The 12,640-nt window shown below is 47.4% G+C and overlaps 1 protein-coding gene across 1 annotated transcript in view; it reads left to right on the top strand.

Annotated features, from left to right (window-relative positions):
* Window positions 1-12,640, top strand: part of TRAM1 (translocation associated membrane protein 1) — a 519,069-nt gene that overhangs the window by 163,212 nt on the left and 343,217 nt on the right. The window lies entirely within an intron of this gene.

Below are 12,640 nucleotides of genomic sequence, written 5' to 3'. Positions count from 1 at the left end.
TTGCTGGTGGCACCTGGACAATAATGGACAATCAATCAAGTATCACACAAGATGTACAGTATATACAAATATTCTAGCATGTATCCTCTAATAGGCAAAAATAGACATTAGTATGTACAATTCACAGGGGTTATGGTGAAGCACAACCTAGCGAGATATTAAGTATCGTGTTCCTTAAGCCAGTGGATAATCTTAGCTCTAAATTGTAAGTAAGTGAGGTCCTCCCTAAGTGGTGGAGGTTGTGAGTTCCAACATAGGGCTGCTTTGACGGGGAAACTGTCACCCCCCCACCCCCAGACATCATGTGTTTGAATTTGGGCACAAGGAGGATATTGGCGTTGACCTTTCTAGATGGGCGGGAGGAGATCGGTCTGGAAAATCTAGTTATTAAATATTGAGGAGCTGCCTGGTGGAGGCACTTATGCGTCAGGGAGACCGATTTAAGGAAGATTTTGTCTTTGGTTGATAGCCAGTTGACAGATCTTCTAGTATGCGAGATATGTGCTTTTTTAGGGATGCTCAGGGCAGCTCTTAGAGCGTTGTTTTGAAGGATTTGGATTTTATTGGTGATATATTTGTTGCAGCCTACATATAGGGCATTACAATAATCCAACTTGGACAGTATTAGAGCTTTAGCTAGTGTAATGCAGTTGGACGATGAGAGGAAAGGTTTAGCTGCTTGTGCGGTAAATGTTTTTGATTTACCAAATGTTGATTTTTTGTTACCATCAATTTGCACAGGAGCTGCCACCAAAGTAAGCAGTGTGGAGTGTATGAGGCAGGACCTAGGAAAAAGATGAGGAATTTGAATTGGATCTAGAGAAGTGCGCCTTGTACCGCCTTTGCTATAAAAAAAATAGTGTGACAGGGTTGTCTGTAAAGTAAAGGAATCGGTGCTTTTTTGTTTAGTTAATGACGATGACCCATCATATTCGATGAAAAGCATTTTAGGGTTATCGTCCTGAGCTATTGCTGTCGCATGAGCCCCTTGATCTTTTTGATTGATCCTATATGGCTCACCCCCCCTCCCCCCCCCCCTTTTTTTTTTTTTTCTTTTTCTACGAAGTCCTCACTAAGGATGTAACTTTTCCCAATGTGCCACCTCTCCTAGGATTTTCCGGCTAAAAGGTAACCAGTGTTTTACAAGTCTGGTAACCTAGTTGCGTGCTACATAAGATGGCGGCAGTCTGCTACTCTGGCATGCAGATCAAGTGCATTGTTGTAAAAGCTCAGTTATGCTAGCATTCATTTATAAAAAATGCTTTTTTTATTTTTAGGAAGCAAGTTACACTTTGTAAGTTGGGGAGAGTTGTTGAATGTTGCTGCCGATGCGTTGTTTATTACATGTTTGTGCTGTCTTACCTTTATGCTGCGTGGAAAAGAGATTTTATTTTTTGGGTGTTCGGGCTTGCCTTTTTTCCGCGGCTGCCACTGTTGGTCAGGTAAAATAACAAGATCAGGTGCAATTCCAAACCAGCCAGCTACTCTTTGATGCAGTGTGTTCCTTTCTTTGGGACTTTGCATATTAATTGGAGCAGTTTTTCAAATCACCATCTACGATTGGTAGGATATGCCAGTTTCTTGTGCTTGTCGCCACTCTGTGGGATTTGCTTTTTCCTCGTTTTACAAAATCTTCATCTGCAGTATCTAAATAGGTTGTAGAAATGAGTCACCTTCTCATTGTGGGCCAATCGTGTATTCGTGGCTCTTGCATTAATGGGCAGGAAAGGGACAAAATCGGGACTTGGAGATTAGGGTTGGGGGGAATTCATTGCAGTGCAACCTTACTAACCTAGGCAACCACCACAGATACAGATACTACGTATGCTCCATAAGGAGGAAAGGGGGGAAAAAAATCAGACCCCAAAAATACTCCTTGTAGGATGTTGGGAAACATGTTTCTTTTTGCAACTTTCCTTCCAATGACATCCATGAAACCCCCAGCTTTTTGCTGTGGATTGTACTCTGTCCCGATATTTTGAGATGAGGAAAATATTCAGCTCCACTTCGCTTGCTCAACTCCCCTTTTGGGGCACTCGTCAGGCCTTATGGTTATCATTGCAGGGGAACACTGTCGCTTTTGCGAGATTACTTTGTTTTACTGTAGTACACCTCACCTTACAGTGAAGTGCTACAGGAGTACTTTTCTTTTGTAATACTTTAGTTACTTTTTTGTTGTGTCCAGGTTTGTATAGTGACAGTGGATACTTTTCTACTGTTTTCTTTTTTTGAGGGTGGGGGTATGTTTCTTGCGTGCATGTTTATGCTTTACCGAATACTGCCATTTTGAATATCATCTGCTCACAATGGCCATGATATAGGTTTTCCGTCCTGTCATTTGGCAATCTTATCCCTTAGTCATCTAAACACCATATGTTGCATACACCTTTGCAGGCTCCAGCTTGGAGTTCCTGGGAAAAGTGGAGGTGTGTGCATTCTGGCTGGATATGGGGTTGGGACGGTCTTGCCCCAATCACATTCCAGCCAGGGTTTGTCTGTTGCTGGACAGCTGTGGGGACAAGTCTGTCCATAAGTGCACCGATTTTGCAGTTTGAATGGTGCTTACCTTACAATTGTTTGGCGGGGAAGCCACAGTCCACATTTGGGCTAAAAGGACAAGTCCTGCAGCAATTCCCCAGATCATCGACTATAGCCAACACTCTGAAGAAGAGGAGCATTACGCTGAATACTACCAACGTTGCCTTCGGCCAAGTCTCTGTGAAGCCCTGCCTCTTACAACAACCTAAGAAGACCAGCTTCGTTGGTGGTTTGACCCCTGGGCTGGTGAGACAAACCTTTCGGACCTCTCTACTAGAAACCTGCCACTAGCAGCCTGGGGAAAGTGTCCTGTAACCATCCTGTGGGCTGACCAGCTTCATCTAAGGCATCTCCAGTGCATCGGTTGCTGTCCGAAGTTGCAGTTTACGGCTCAGCATGTCGTCGACTTGTGGCCTAAGACCCATTGTGTATTGTATAGATATATCAAATTTGCACAACTGCGCATTTATTTTGTGTATTGTGTAGATGTATCAAATTTGCAGTTTCTATTTAACTTTCAAAATGGGAGGTTTTAGCGATACGAAAATTATTGGTTTACAAGGTGTAATTTTCTGGATGATTTATACAATTGATTAAACTGTAACAGAGATCTGGTATTAAGGTGTGTTCATTATGTGTGGCGCATTAGGGGTCTATTGTGTTATGGTATATCTTAACAAGTGCGCTTACCAGTTGGGTCCAGATTAACCCTATGCTGCCATATTTAGGAAGGATACATTTTGGTGTTTGAGTACCATTAGTATAGTGCAATTGTCAGCACAAGTTGGATCACTTGAGGGACCTGAATTAGTACTTTTTATTTGTTTCAGTATTGCTACTGTTTTAAGTATAGGTGAGATCACGTTGACCTCACCAACTGTGTATATGCTTGTTTCGAAGGGATTGTGTCCTCCGACGTATTCCTTATCTTTGATAATACGTTTCCAGCTTGCTGGCCTTGGAAATTTTTTCTGTAGAGGGCACTGCGCGTCGACGTCCGCCGAGTCGATGTCCCTCGACGGCCACCGTATCGGCGCCGACGTCACATGCCCATGAATAGCCACGCGCTGCGTCCGTTGCTCAGTTCTGTTTTTCCGCGCTTCGTGGGGCCTCGGAACGTCGTTGCTCAGTTCAGTAAGGATGATCTAGATCTACTCGAATAAATACCTACTCGTTCTCGATGGCATCTTCATCGGAACCGACAACGCCGCGATTCGGCTTCAAGAAATGTCGAAACTGCGGTAAAAAAATGTCAACGGATCCACACAGGATCTGCTTGGGAGCCGAGCACCATTGTTCGGAGTGTGAGGACTGCATGACGGCGGAAGCTTTGAAGGAGCGCAAGGGGAAGCTCGAGAGAGGTAAGTCTGTCAAAACCTCCTCGAAGGTTTCTTCGGCTGAGTCGAGGCATTTGTCTCCTCGCCGTCCAACATTACCATTCTAGATCTCGAAGTAGCTCCCACCATTCATCGAGATCAAGACATTCAAAAAAGAGACGTCGAAGATCCCCTTCCTCGTCGTCTTCTGTTTCCCCAGAAAGGGTCTCCTGTCCCACAAAACACAGCTCTCAGGCTGAGTGGGAGGAATTCATAAAGAAAATGTTCAGCGTCTTTGAGAAAGCGGCCTCGACCCCCTCGAAGACAGCTGAGGGTGATACCCCGGGTGAAAAACCCAAAAAATCAAAACGCCGTGAGTCGCAGCACCCGGCGAAACATTCCACGCGAGAGCGCCTCGAGCCATCGGGTAAGAAGGCACCATCTTCGCAGTCGTCGAAGATTCCTTCGCATGGATCGGCACCATCGACGTCGTTGTCGAAGGGTTCCTCGACGCATCGGTCGATCGACTCGACGCCGACATCGACGCCGACATCGACGCCGATGAAAGAGAAGACCAAGGCTACTCCACAGCCAACAGTGATTTCAAGGGCCTCCGGCGCGACGCCGAGACCGTCGTCAATGTCCTCGAGTAGGATCCCGATCCTCTCGAGTTCTTCGAGACCCCTTCCAGTTTTTCCGACGCCGTTCTCGGCGCCTTCGAAGCCTGTCACATCGGCGTCGACGACATCAACGTTTTCTCGCCCAATAATGATGAGTTTGGCTGCTTCAGCCTTAGAGATGGGTTTTACACCATTTCAGAGGTCGGAATACCCTGGACTATCTTCAATTTATGAAGAGGGGGAAGATTCTGACCAGGAAACATGTGGGTTACAGATGACCAGACTGCCTATTTCAGAGGATTTCACCTCTGAGGAAAACGACCTACAGGAGTCCCTAAATGAGGCAAGTGGGCTGGACACTTCCCCAGAAGTGGAATTTGTTAAGCCAGACCCAGGGGAACATGCCGAAACACCCTATAGAAGCCTTATGGCAAGAATTATTGAATTTATGGGTTGGTCTGCGCCTTTGCCTGTTTCAACAGGATGACCTAACAGACATATTAGACAAAGGTCCACAGGAGGACCCTGTGGTCCCCTTCCATGCAGCCTTCCAAAGGAAAATTACATCTAATTGGGAAACTCCTGAAGTTATCCCTGCGGTCAATAAAAAATTGTCAGCCAAGTATAGGGTAGCGGCTGCTGACCCTGAATACTTATCAAAACACCCGACTCCAGAGAGCCTGGTGGTTCAAGCGGCAACTTCATCTAGCAGTAGGACCGCTTACCCTACTGTCCCACAGGATAGAGATGACTAGGTACGATTCTATGGCGAAGAAAGTCTTCTCTGCTTGTAGTATGGCGTTGAAAACCATCAACGCCACCTGTACGCTCGCCAGGTTCAGTGTCACACTGTGGGAGTGTGCTTCATCAGCGGCTGACTGCATACCCGAAGGAGAGGAAAAGGAAGCCTTCCTTAACATTATTAAAGATGGCAAAGATGCCATGTGCGAATCACTTCAAACTGGCATCGATTCCGCTGACGGTATCAGCAGGGCCATGGCGGCAAGTACAACAATCCGCAGGCATGCGTGGTTGCGAAAGTCTGGCTTTGCTCCAGATGTACATGCCAGACATTTGAATATGCCCTTTGACGGCTCTTCACTATTCGGGAAAAAGGGTGATGACAGTCTGGAAAAGTTGCAGACTTCTAAAGCAGCAGCAAAATCTTTAGGAGCTGCTATCCGCCATACTCCTTTTCGCCCCTCAGGAACCTCTGGGAGAGAAAAGTCCTTTCGCTATTATTCCGCATTCGGGAAAGGCAGAGTACAGCCGGCTCAAAGAGGCCAAAGGAGATCCACCCGAGGTGGACGGGTCAAAGGTACTAAGGCCGCAGCAGCAGCAGGTGCCTCTTTACCTTCGGCATCTGTATCAGCCGCCCCAAACCACTCTGAGGCCTTTCCACACAATACACCTGTAGGGGGCAGGTTAACTCACCATCTGACGGAATGGCAGGCTATAACGTCAGATGATTGGGCATTGGAGATAGTTGCCCAGTGTTACTGCCTACCCTTTCTACACATCCCTCAGTCATCCACCGGGGAACAGCTCTCTAAAAGTTCCAGATCCGCTCCTCTTGCAGGAAATTATAGACCTGCTAGAGAAAGGTGCCATAGAACCGGTACCTGTAGCGGACAGGAACAAGGGCTGGTACTCCCCCTGCCCCCCCCCCTACTTTCTCATACCAAAGAAGGACGGAGGACTGAGACCCATCCTGGACTTACAAGAATTGAACAAGTTCCTCAGGAAGGACAAGTTCAAGATGGTAACTCTCTCTCAGATCCTTCAGGCCCTCCAGCTCCAGGACTGGCTGGTATCTCTGGACCTTCAGGATGCTTATTTCCATGTGCCAATCCATCTCAAACACAGGAAATACCTGAGGTTCGCAATTGGCGACTCTCATTATCAATTTCGAGTTCTGCCATTTGGGCTGACCTCCGCCCCGAGGGTCTTCACCAAGCTGATGTCGGTAGTGGCGGCGAGTCTGAGGGAAGGGATCCACGTCTACCCCTACCTGGACGATTGGCTGATCAGGGCTGTATCTTCGAAACAAGCCCAGGCCCAGCTAGATTGTCGGCCACTTCCTTCACAAACTGGGCTTCTCCGTCAATTTAAAGAAGTCACAGATGATACCATCACAGAGACTCCAGTTCATTGGAGCGATCCTGGACACTTCCCTGGGAAAAGCCTCGCCACCAGAGGTGAGGGCTCAAGATATTCTACAGATGGTCGCCAAATTTCAAAATGCCCAACGTCTCCCATCCTTCGACTTTTTGAGGTTGCTGGGCCTCATGGCATCCTGCATCTTCCTTGTGCCAGAGGCTCGCCTGAGAATGAGATCTCTTCAGTGGGCACTGAGAAGTCAGTGGTCGCAATTCTCAGGGAGAATTACAGATCTCCTCCGGATTCCGGACAGGGTAGCCCGCGACCTTCAATGGTGGGCCTATCCAGAGAACATCTTGAAAGGAGAACTGTTTTGGCAACCATGGCCGGAGATAACAGTAGTCACAGACGCCTTACTCACGGTGTGGGGAGCCCATGCCAACGACTTGACAATCGGCGGTCGTTGGTCTCCATCGGAGTCCAGACTACACATCAACCTATTGGAGCTGAGAGCGATCAGACTAGCGCTGAAAGCTTTCCTGCCATCAGTACAGGGGAGAAATGTCCTGATAATGACGGACAACACGGTGGCCATGCACTACCTCAACAAAAGAGGAGGTGTAGGATCACTGCCACTGTGCAGAGCTCTGGTTTTGGGCAATCCAAGAAGGAATCTCTCCATCGGCAGTCCACCTAGCCGGAGAGAAGAACTTGACAGCGGACGCTCTGAGCAGGCAGAGCACAGTCTCCCAAGAGTGGGAGCTAGCTCAGGAAGTCCTTCAAGAGATCTTGCCCTTTGGGGAACCCCTCAGGTGGATCTGTTCGCCACAAGCACCAACAGGAAGTGCGATCTGTTCTGTTCAAGGGAATTTCCCCCGAGAGGAGCTCTAGGGGACGCGTTCGTAGCGGACTGGGAGTTTCCACTCCTTTACGCGTTCCCACCAGTCCCTGTTATTCCTCAAATGATCAGGAGGTTGAGAAGATTCTGGAAAACCATGATCATAATTGCCCCGGATTGGGCCAGGAGAACATGGTACCCGGACCTTCTAGATATGTCCATCTGTCCTCCAATCCGTCTTCCACTCAGAGAATCTTCTCTCGCAGAAGGGAGGTCAGGTTCTCCAACCAGACACCAGAACCCTTAACCTTCACGCTTGGCTTCTGAAAGGGTGAGGTACAAGGATTGGGATCTCCCTGATGACGTCATGGAGGTGTTGCTTTCGGCCAGAAGGCCAGCCACAAAGTCTATATACCGCTGCCGTTGGAACAAATTTTGCAGCTGGTGTAGGGAAGAGAATATCGACCCTTTTTCATGTGGTACACCAAGAGTGTTATCGTTTCTACTCTACTTGGCAAACTCAGGCCTTCAAGTTGGCACTGTAAAAGGCTATCTCGCAGCGCTTTCTATTTTCAAGCGCACTGCGGAGGAACCATCGCATTTCAAACTTCCTCTAGTGATACAATTTCTCCAGCATTGGATCTTTCATGGATTCACATGCTTAGAATATTCCCCGTCGTCAGACTGGGACCCCTCGGTACACATATATAGCCTTTTCCTATAGGAAAACTTCCAACACTTTTGTGTCCTATCTACGTCCTTTTAGGACCCGCCTACGCACGCTCCGTAGGCCGTCCCAATATAAGAGGCCCGCCCCCGCGGCTCCCTTTCAGATTTCGGCCCCTCCAAAGTAGGAAGGGTTAAACTTATCAAGCAAATACATTGCATTCCGGGGAGGCTGGCGGGCGCATGCGAATCCATGAAAGATACCAATGCTGGAGAAATGGAGTTACAGGTAAGAAACTATTCCCTTCTCCAGCATTGGATCTTTCATGGATTCACATGCTTAGAATTGATTGTATAGCAGTAACACCTGAAAACGGCGGTGAGAATGTAATGTCATATACCCTCACCACAATACACAATGCATAAGTACACCAGAAATAAGTTTACTCATATAACCGTACCCCCATAAAGCATACGGTCACCAAAAGGTAGAAAAACAAAACTCTCCACAGTGTGGAGCTTACCTTATTGAAACAGATGGCGCAGCACTGCTCTTCCCATCTGCACCTTGTCCGCATGCTGCCTGGCAAGGCAGTAGTGGCGGGTAAATGTGTGGGGCACTGACCATGCCGCAGCCTGGCATATGTCCGTTAGCGGAATTCCTGCCCATAATGCTGCTGAGGAGGACGTTGATCTAGGGTGCCCTTGCAGCGGCCTTCCGGCCTTGAGTGGCAAAACGCAATCGTCGATGAGACCCATCGAGCCAATCCTTGCTTAGAGATTGCTTTCCCTCTTGTCGACGGGCCATATGCGATGAACAGTTGTCGAGTAGACCCGAGTTCCTGTGTACGATGTTGGTAAAATTTCAGGGCCCTCTTAACGTCCAAGGTATGCAGAGCTTTTTCTGCTGCCGATGATGGGGTCGCGAAGAAAGTAGGGAGAATAATGGACGAGTGTTTGTGATACACTGTAGGAACTTTTGGGACGAACGTAGGATTAGTTGCTAGGACCACCTTGTCTTTAAAGAATCTTGGGTATGGCGGGTCTACGACCAACGCTTGCAGTTCCGAGATTCTCCTAGCTGATGTGATAGCAAGAATGCTAACTTCCACGATATGAATTTCATGTCCGACGTGGCCATAGGCTCAAAGGGTGGTTTCATTAGGCCTGCCAACACTATGTTGAGAATATTCTAAGCAGGTGAATCCATGAAAGATACCAATGCTGGAGAAATGGAGTTACAGGTAAACTATTCCCTTCTCAAAACAATAATGAAAACGAGCTTGTGGGGCAGATGGCCCAATTCCGGGATGCCTGGTCACTCTACTTGGGGGGGGGGGGGGCACGGGGGGGGGGGGGGGAACGGGGGGGAGGGGACAGGGGGGGACGGGGGGCACACCACAGCTGTGTTTGTGTTGGATACGTTTTACTCTCTTGCAGAGGAGAAAACTCATTTTTACTCTCTTGAAATTGCATTTACTCTCTAATTTGAAAAAGCATGCATAAAATACTCTCACCTCAAAATCTTATCTGGAGCACTGGGAAAGACGTACACAACCTGATATGAATAGTCGCCAAAGACTATTTAAAAATGATAAATTAAGAAGTTCTTAAGATAACCAGTGCGGAAAGAACCAAGCAAGAGAAGGGAGTCTTTCTCCTGCCCTTATTTTCGTTTCTATAAGTGGTTTTGTCAGATGGTATTAGTTTCTTGGATGGTGGACTTGTTCTTTTTGGACATTCAGAGATGACTGACATGCACCTTTAGTTTGCAAAGTAGGTAGGGAACTCCCCACAGCGATAAGGAAAGATGGACCTTATTCTTATTTCTTTGTTAAAGAAAAGATAAAATGTCCTTCAAAGAGTGTGCGTCCTTCTGACCCTCCACAATACCCTTGATCCGTTTTGATTTTTGCAATAGCCTCTTTCCACTGTTTGCCACCTGGAACACTTCCACCACATACGCACCAGTTCACCAAACTCTCCAGTTAATCCTGCATAATTTGGCTTTTGGCAAGACCATCTTGTGTGCCCTAGTAGGTGTCACTTACTTCCTTGAACAGATTTTGTAAGCACATCGGTTTTATACATTTGGTTGTTTTTAATGTGGGCCAACCCTATCTAGTAGTTGTTATAACCAGAAAGCCTACCCCTGTGGAATGCCACCATCCATTAAATTGGCTAACCAGCACTCCCCCCTCCACATCCAGCCAACCCCCAACTGCTCGCCCCCTCCCCCTTCTCCCAACAAAAGTCCCTCTTCTGAAGGGGCACAGGCTTATACGTTCATCCCTGGAGAAAATGTGAGAATACCCAAAACTGCCAACAAAAAAAGCTGTCTTCCTTGCACATCCCATAACTTTGTCACTTTGCTCTAATAAAATAGAGGTTTTTCTTGAATGGAGTAAAGGTTTGTCCAGAGTTGTCTCCAGAGTTCACAAATGGTAGGGGTCCCAATGGAATGCCAATTACTCAATTTCCACCAAGTGAGCCTTGCCCCTGAGTCATCCAAGTAAAGAACAAGGGCAATATGAGCTTCCCAGAAGTACCTCCGAAGTCATGGGACTCCCAGACGCTCTAATTGAACACTTCCTTTCACTGAACCTCGCAGCCTGTGGTCAGCCCAGATGAATGTATACATCTTTTGCTGTAGCTTATTTAGTTTATTCAAGGACATTTAGATTATGAGATCCATACAGGTGTAAATGAATCGAAGAATGAGGTTAATCTTCATTGCAGCTATTTGCCCCATCCAAGAAATAACCTGCTGCTGCCTTCTTTCTAGCTCTTTAGCGAACTCTTCAAATAATGGATGAAAGTTTGCTCGAAATAGATTCTCCAGACACCGAAATGATAACCCCCCCCCCCCTCCCTAAATGCTCTTAAAGGACTATTGGACCGTTGAAATGATTCTCAATAGCTGCCATAATTTCAGAGGATTCCAAAATATCCAGACTCCTCAATATAACAATAGTAAACTTGTAAACCTACGGCTTCATCAAAGGTCTTTAGTTCAGATGTTAGCCCATCCTCGACCCCTACTGAGGGTCTCCACTTTGACGCGGACTCTGTGACAAGAGTAAGCCTACCCGACCACCTCAAGCAGTGTGTCCTCACTTCGCCCTGCTGCACCCATCGGCCCATGAAACCCAGTCACCCTTCTTGCAGGATCCGACCGCCTACACAACAGATGATCCGTGTATTCGCTGTCATTACCCATGAGGAAACCTCTAAAATGTCTGCCAACTGTTTTTCTTTATAGGTTGCTTAGCAACCTGCTCACGCCCTATTGGCGAGCTCCTTTCTTCATTTGCAGGGCCGCGGCACCGGAAGGCACGAGCCGGCTCCTCCCTAAGGCACTCTTAAGGCACACAATGCCTGTCCGTGCCTGTCCGTGCAGGTCTGTGTCCTGCCTATGTTACCTACACTACGCTGTCTCTACGACCTGCAACCGGACTGTCCCAGGTACCACGTTGCCCTAAAGGTACGTGGAACATTTCTCCACAGGTATGAGTACACCCCCCGCAATCTACTCTATTCATATAGCCTCCTTTGTCCCCAGACACTGGTCCTTTTGTCAAGGTCAATACAGATTGTACTCAACCCCCTGCGTCTGATCTTTGTCCCGCGAAAACCTTCCAACTTTGTCAATATCAACTGACTGTGCCCATTTTTGGCACCTACATTCAGCTCCTTTGGACTTCTATCCCTTATCGCTTGCACTGATTGGTGCTGTGTCTCAGCACTTGGCATACGACTACGCCCTTGGTTGTCATTTGACTTACTTTTAACTACATTACTTGCACCAGTATGCTGTGTCGTGCCTAGCTGCCAAATCTTGTCCTAGCCCTTCAAAGCTGTAGCCTTAGCTTTAACAACACTAGTACTTGATCTAGCCGACTCTGCACTGTACTGTGCAACTAGCTATTCGCTGAACTAGACCATCTTGCAATGTATTGTGCCTCATGCCTTATCAGTTGAACTAGCCCACTTTGCAATGTACTGTAACTATAAGACTGCAACCTCAAATGTTATTGTGCCATGCTTTGTGATTATATTCCCATGAAGGTGCCCCTCACGCTATACTTGGCGGCCCTGCTATGAGCGGTTATGCACTCTTTAATTACTGCTTTAGTGTTGGTCACACACACACACACGTGTGTCCCCTCTGCTTACATTGCACTTATCACACTGAGCCCATACTGATCTTGGCCTACTCTGCCTATGCTGAATCTAGTCCATTGCAGACCACTATGCCTATGTTAAACTTAGCCTACTGTGCTCATGTTGTTGAATTTAGCCTACTGTGCCTATGTTAAACCTAACTTACTGTGCGTAGGTTGCTGAATCTAGCCCACTGTGCCCACGTCGAATTCAGCCTACCCCACCGATACTGAATCTAGCCCATTGCAGACTACTGTGCCCAGGCCGAAATTAGCCAGATGTGCCTAGGTTGAACACAGACCATCGCAGCCTACCATACCTGCTCTGAACTTAGCCTATGCCAACCAGGTATTAGCTTCAGCTTACTTGATCCAGCCTGTACCAACTGCCTCAGTATG

Source organism: Ambystoma mexicanum, chromosome 5q (genome assembly GCF_040938575.1).
Source record: "Ambystoma mexicanum isolate Mex_15411 chromosome 5q, UKY_AmexF1_1, whole genome shotgun sequence".
Lineage (NCBI taxonomy): Eukaryota > Metazoa > Chordata > Amphibia > Caudata > Ambystomatidae > Ambystoma > Ambystoma mexicanum.
This window is presented reverse-complemented; position numbering and strand designations above follow the sequence as displayed.